The sequence below is a fragment of the Thunnus maccoyii genome, chromosome 8 (assembly GCF_910596095.1).
Source record: "Thunnus maccoyii chromosome 8, fThuMac1.1, whole genome shotgun sequence".
Taxonomy (NCBI): Eukaryota; Metazoa; Chordata; class Actinopteri; order Scombriformes; family Scombridae; genus Thunnus; species Thunnus maccoyii.
In genome coordinates this window covers 30687128-30693722 of record NC_056540.1, presented here as the reverse complement: position 1 = coordinate 30693722, position 6595 = coordinate 30687128, and the positions used below count along the sequence as shown (strand labels likewise).

The following is a 6595-nucleotide window of genomic DNA, read 5'->3' as shown; positions in this document are numbered from 1 at the left end:
AGATTAATCAATAATGAAAACAATCTTTAGCTGCAGCCCAATGTGGTTGGCGATTAATTTTCTGTTCATCGACTAATCATTTAATCATTAATTGTTGCAGCTCTAAAAGGGATTAAACTGTGAGTTTGATAGATAGGTATGTTATTTCATAATCTTTAGTCTGGGATGGCTGCTGTATCATGTTGTGCTGAAATATAGTGTAATTTGGTCAGAAGCCATAAAAAATTCCAAGAAATAATATTCTGTTGCCTCACAGCCCTCTGCAAAATCAGATTTGACTTGGAGAAATCAGATTCAGTTACAGCCTGAAAGACCCCCTCCAATGAAAATCAAGTTTTTAACCTTGTTATCATGTCCATGTGGTGTTTTTCATATGCTACAAGACATATCAGGAGTGAAATAAGCAGTGAATGTCACAGCTGAGCATTTCCACTTTGAAACTGCAGTGTAACAAAGACAGACTCAAAAACAAGCATTCAGTCAGGCAGGGTTTCCTACGTCATCTAAGGAACAGATCATTTATAATTAAAGATAATTATATGCAGAGTCAATCTCCTCAGGTTTTCTCCGACAACTGATTCCGATTTGCACGGAAGAGTAGCAACCTGCCGATGTGAAACGAGTCTGACATGTTACTGTTAAGCCAAGTAGTATGGAGCTTTTTCCCTATCTTTGTTTTTATGAATGGAGAGAGGGAGCGCTGTTAGCGAGAAAGACGGTGAATCATATCAATAAAAAGTTATTTTCTGATTGTTTCACAGCGGTTACGTTGTAGAGCACAAATAAACACGGCCACAACCCCACACACCTCAGCTCGACCCTGCGGCTGAACGCAGCACTGCCTGATTTGATCTAAATACGCTATTGGCAGTAGCAGGTGCTAACATGCTAAGCTAACTGTGTCAGTGGCTTTGCACTAGCAGCAGTCCGAATGGAGGAGCTACTAATCGGCCTGAGGAAACTACAACTGTGGGTCCTTGTAACGCTAAAAAAAAATGAAGTTCAAGCGACCATCTCGCCTTCTCGCACGGGCGTAACCATAGAAACGTTTATGATGAAAGTGACATTGTTTTCTCCTCCAGCACACCAATAGGTAGGCGGCTACTACAATACTGTATGCAGCATACATGTACTACAGTAAAAATCACGGGTGCTGGTGCATAAATGAACCATCTTTTTATTCCAAAAGTCATAAATAAAGGAAGGGAGGTACATTTAATAAAGTCCTGGAGGGCGGGAGTGGATGAACCCAGTTAACCCGGCCCGTACGGGATGCTCTAAGAAGTAAAGCGAACAAGCTCGCAAGGAGGCAGGGATCATTTCATTGGTCAACACTAAACCTGGCCTTCTATTGATTGGGGGATTTTGACAGGATTGTTGCACAAAAAATCCAAAAGCAGAGAAGAAATCTGAGGGGGCAGGGTTTTGAGGGACAAATTACAAAATTTGAACGTGTAATCAATAAATTATGCTCTCAAATTGATATACCACACTCTTGAATAAAGATAGGGAAAAAGCTCCATAAGTAGCTGCAGTCTGCTGAACGCCGCTCTAAGCTTCGGTGGAAGTGAGGCGGACGAGTTGTTGATAATGTTCAGTTTGGTTGGACTGTACCTTCTGGGCCTAGTTGCACTGGTCATGTTAACTGCACAACAGTCATTACACCATAACCAGAAGCCAGAGAAGCTGCTGCATGCCGCCAAAAGATGGACAGACTCCAAATGATGACAATAATGCCGTAAGGAATGTCATCTGTGACACAAAATAAACGTTAGAGCATAAATGAAATGATGGACGCTTTCGTATCGTCACACGATATATATCGTCATATAGCACAGCCATATTTCTGAAGTGACCCTCAGCTCCTTCAGTCTCCTTGTTGGCTTCTGTAAATGCAGAATAAATACAATATGATAAATCACTAAGCTTTCCAAAAGTATAGATTTTCCTTGCTGTGCACAAGATTTTTTTTTCAACTCACAGTAAAAGAAGTCATGCATATTTTAAGGAATACAAGACCTTTGTGGTGCCACTGCTTTCTTGTCACCGTCATTACAAGAGGAGTGTATTATCTGTCTCTTGTTGTGTTGATTACGGTAAACATGAGAGTGCTGGAGGAGATGGAGGCATCGAAGCGAGGGTACAGAAGCAGCCTACATCTTTATCTAGAGGAGGACATTAATCCCACTGCTCTCTTCTGTAAGTGCGTCCCCATGTTTTGGGCTGTGCTGGATAAGAATGTAACAAGTCACTGAAATGTGAGCTGCTGTTGGTTGTTGGTTTTTTGTTGGCCATTGCTGATCTTGTGCTGTCTTTGTGTGTTTTGTTTGTTGTTGGTCAGAGACGGCAGAGATTGTGAATGAGATAACTGCTGCTGGTCAGTGATGGGTAGGGGCACTGGTTTTACTGCTCATGGCTTCAGGGGCACCTGGTGCTCCAAAGAATTCACAGCAGGAAACTATGAAGTAAGTCTTAACATAAAAAAATACCAATTCATCTGTAGTTTAGTGGCAAACACAGTGGTTTTGATGTTGTGTTGGAAGGTTGTATAGAACTGCAACAGTTAATTAATCAATTAGTTGATGGACAGAAAATTAATCACCAACTATTTTGATAACTGATTAATCGTTTTGAGTCATTTAATAAGAAAAAATGCAAAAAGTATAATATTCTAGCTTCTTAAATGTGAAAATGTTCTGTTTTCTTTAGTTCTCTATGATAGTAAACTGAATATCTTTGGGTTGAGGACTGCAGTCAATCAACTTGTGTGAAAAAAATACCAGAAATGAAGCTTAAAACGTATACAATGATGTCATAATCGCAAAGCAATTCAAGCCTTGATACTCTGACTTCTGTACTGGACACATGCCTCAAAGGTCTGGTATAGAGCTACAACAATTAGTTGATTAATCAATTAGTTGCCAACTCTTAAGTTATTGCCAATTATTTTGCTAATTGATTAAATGTTTTGAGTCATTCTGAGTAAAATGGTCTAAATTCTCTGATTCCAGCTTCTTAAATGTGAACATTTTCTGGTTTCATTACGCCTTACCCTCAGTCGGCCCTATGGAGCGAACAACAATCCACCATTTACCCAATTTAAAACTCTTTTAACAAACAAATGCCTTTTGAAAAACACAACCAGAACACCGAATTAATGCTATAAATAATCAAAATGCAACAGAAAAACTAAATAACATAAAATCCCAGGCTGAGAGACAATCAAGAAGCCTCTCCCTGCAGCAGACACCTGGAACATTTAACCCTTCCTCCCTAGGCCAGGTGCACCTCATTGTGGACTGATTGCGTAGATGACCTGGGCAGAGCAATAAACAGGAGGCAACACATTCAGCTGTAACATATGACAATAAACTGTCTTTGGGTTGTTGGTTGGGACAAAACAAGACATTTGAGGACGTCATCTTAGTCTTTGAGAAACTGTGATTGACATTTTTCACCGTTTTCTGACATTTTATGGATCAAAAAACTAATGGATTAATCGAGAAAATAATTGTCAGATTAATCAATGATGAAAATAATTGTTAGTTGCAGCTCTAGTCTGGTATCAGATATCACTAATGACCAATGTTCACTGGATCTAGCTGTGCTGGATTCCAGCTGTGAGCACGGGGTCCATTTTTGCTGCAGCAGCTCATGTCTCTGTAGCTTGAAATTCATTGGTGATTGCATATACATTACTGTATTTATTGGCTAATGACTTGAAAGTTATGTTTAATGATTACATGTTTTGTGTTTGTAATTACTGAGAGAGAGAGAAGCGTGGCAGAGAGACCGGATCAGCTCAGTTCTGCAGCTAAAGTCACAATTAAGTTGTTCTCATTTACATTCTTTCCTGTTGTCCAATAATGGGATGAGTATAAAACTTGATTTTCTCATAAATACTACCAAGTTGTGCGCTGCATATAAATCATAATTTTATGATCATTACATTCTCTGACAGAATACAAACAAAAATAGAGTGAAAGCCACTGTGTTGTGAGAAAGGCTGTGTCGACATTTAAAATGAGTAATCATAGAGAAAGAAACAACAAAAGGTTGTCATAACAGAGTATAGCCGCCAGCATATATTATCACATCTAAATTATCTGCAAATGTGTTTTCAGTGTGCTTGCAAAATACATAAAATATTGGCTGCAGAAGAACAGATGCTCTGACTCTAAAACATCTGCGACAGACCTGCGTTGGAGCTGTGATCCATAAACCTTCAGCTCTTCATGTTGCACCTTCCAGACAGCAGGGTGAGACTGGACGCATCTCTGAATCGCTGATGTTTCCCTCAGCTTTTGAAAGATTATATCTACAGTTGTGTAGCAGGGTTTTTTTTTTCATAAATATGCTACTTGTGAAACTGCTGAGGTCTACTAGTCACCACACATGGACTTGTGAAAAAGCGTGAGGAGAAGAAAGCCGGAAATATTAAATATCAGGGATAATATTCTAGCGAACAGAAGGATGAGCTTTCAGTATTATGACAAATGTGACACATATTTTTTTTTCTTTTCTAATCCTCATTTCAACCTGTCAAGACTTAACTCTGGGTTTAATCCATTTCAGGGGATTAAAAAATAACACCTCTGAATACGATGAGATGTATTCAGACGGGTGAACAACATAAGACTGTGAATCTCTTTCCAACCTGATTTTTATGCTGTGTTAGGTAGCATTTGTTAGCATGCCCAGGGCCTGAAATTCATTTTTCAAAGTGGGAAGAGGGGTGACAGGGGTTGAGGGGGGGGGCTGTTTCCCCTGTTGGAGTCTTTCTTTTGTTGGCTCCGTCTTCTCTCTTGTCTCCATGCTCTGTTCTCTCCCTGTACGCCGTCTCCTCTGCTTCATCTCTTTCCACTTAATCGCAACTTTGTTAAAAAAAAAAAAAAAATCGAACTGCTCTCGGGGAAGGCCGAGCGCTGAGAAGAGCATTGGATTTGTGAGGTTTGTATTACTCAGTGAATTTCTCAATTTGGTTTGGATCCTGTTTCGTGTGCCGAATCCACGTTCACATGACACACTTGCAATTGGTATGATCATATATCATCTTAATGAGTTTCTCCATTTCAGCAAATACACCACTGTGTTCATGGAACACCGTCTCTGCAAACTGTTGTGTGCAAATGTGTGCGGGAATTTTCCATATTGTGATTGCTAGATTTGTGGGAATTGATTAAATTATGCACATTCCCGTGATCCCGCACTGAAATTCCTGTGGATCTTGGTCGCAGGCCGCCTGGTTATGGATCATTGGCTACCATGGGATGTGGTTGCAGGCTGCCTGCTGCTGTGGTCCTGCTTGACACCCACACCTGCTATTATTATTATTATTATTATTATTATTATTATTATTATTATCATTATTATTGTTGTTGTGCTTCTGTGTCCCTCTTTCTCTCTCAACCGTTGACTGTATATAAAGATGGACGTCATGACAGCTCCCTAAAAACATCTGGATCGCCCCCTGGTGGCCCGCTGCAGTTTAAGTCATAAATCCCATCCTCTCCATGTTAGTGGATGGGACATGAGCCAAACTAAAAAAATCAAAGTACACGTCAAATAAATTTTTCCCAAAGATGGTTTCTGTCATTTTATGTCGTTCTTATCACACTGATGTTTGTCCAAGTTCTCATTTTTCTGCTAAGTTTGTTTTTAATTAGTTATTTGACGATATAAAAAGGGGGGTCTGACGTCATGATTAACAGCTGCGTCAGCTCAAACGTCTGTCAGGCGGCGCAACTGAACCGTTCAGACTCTGGCTCCAGATGACATCACACAAGCAAGATGGCAGCTTCTGGAAAGGAGATATTTTGGCTTCACTTTTGCATAACGGTATGAAGTAGAGACACATCGTCTATATTTATATACAGTCTATGCTCTAAACCCAACCGGTCAAGACAGTTTGCTGCAATATTGAGTGTCTGTAAATTAACCCTAAAGGGACGAGGCATATTTGCGCAGTCGGCTTCGGTCAGGTGGCGCAGCAGGTGGTCTGCAATTTATATTTGCATTCAAATTTTTGTTTTCTCGGTATATTAAAGACTTAAAATGACAAAAAGATTTTTTGGCCTGGTGGGGGTTCTCGTTGGCCCGGTGGCCCACCAGGCCTGTACAATTATAGAGGAAACACTGTGCTCTATGTGAAAAGTGCCCTGAGATTACTTCTGTTGTGATTTGGTGCTATATAAATAATTGAATAAATAAATAATTTGATAAAATTCAGGCCCTGATGCTTCCAGTGTACTATAGGCGGATTTGTCCGTTTATAGGCATAAAAATCCTCAAGCTTGCTGCCTTTTTATTGTCTGTCATGGGTCTTGCTCAGCCATGAGCTCAGGCAATTTAAGATTGATTGCACACCCATATTGTGACTGCGTCTAGCATGAAAATGATAAATTATAGGGCTCGGCGGTAAAGGCTAGATGCCTGTCAGAGCACAAAGACAACAGTCAAAACATGTAGTGATGTTTCTCCTCTATGTCTTCCTCTTTGAACTTATCACCGAACACACTTACACCCTTGCTGTCTGACACCAGTGTTTTCATGTGTTTACACTGTGTGTCTATGAATGACAGAGATGGAAAGAGTG

At 40.1% G+C, this 6595-nt stretch overlaps 1 long non-coding RNA gene across 1 annotated transcript; it reads left to right on the top strand.

Annotated features, from left to right (window-relative positions):
* The first annotated feature begins 1525 nt into the window (after positions 1 to 1525).
* On the top strand, positions 1526 to 5558 carry LOC121902207. Its single transcript, XR_006097493.1, has 3 exons — positions 1526 to 2199; positions 2342 to 2465; positions 5429 to 5558. It is a non-coding gene; the product is annotated as an uncharacterized LOC121902207 (long non-coding RNA).
* Positions 5559 to 6595: the final 1037 nt, after the last annotated feature.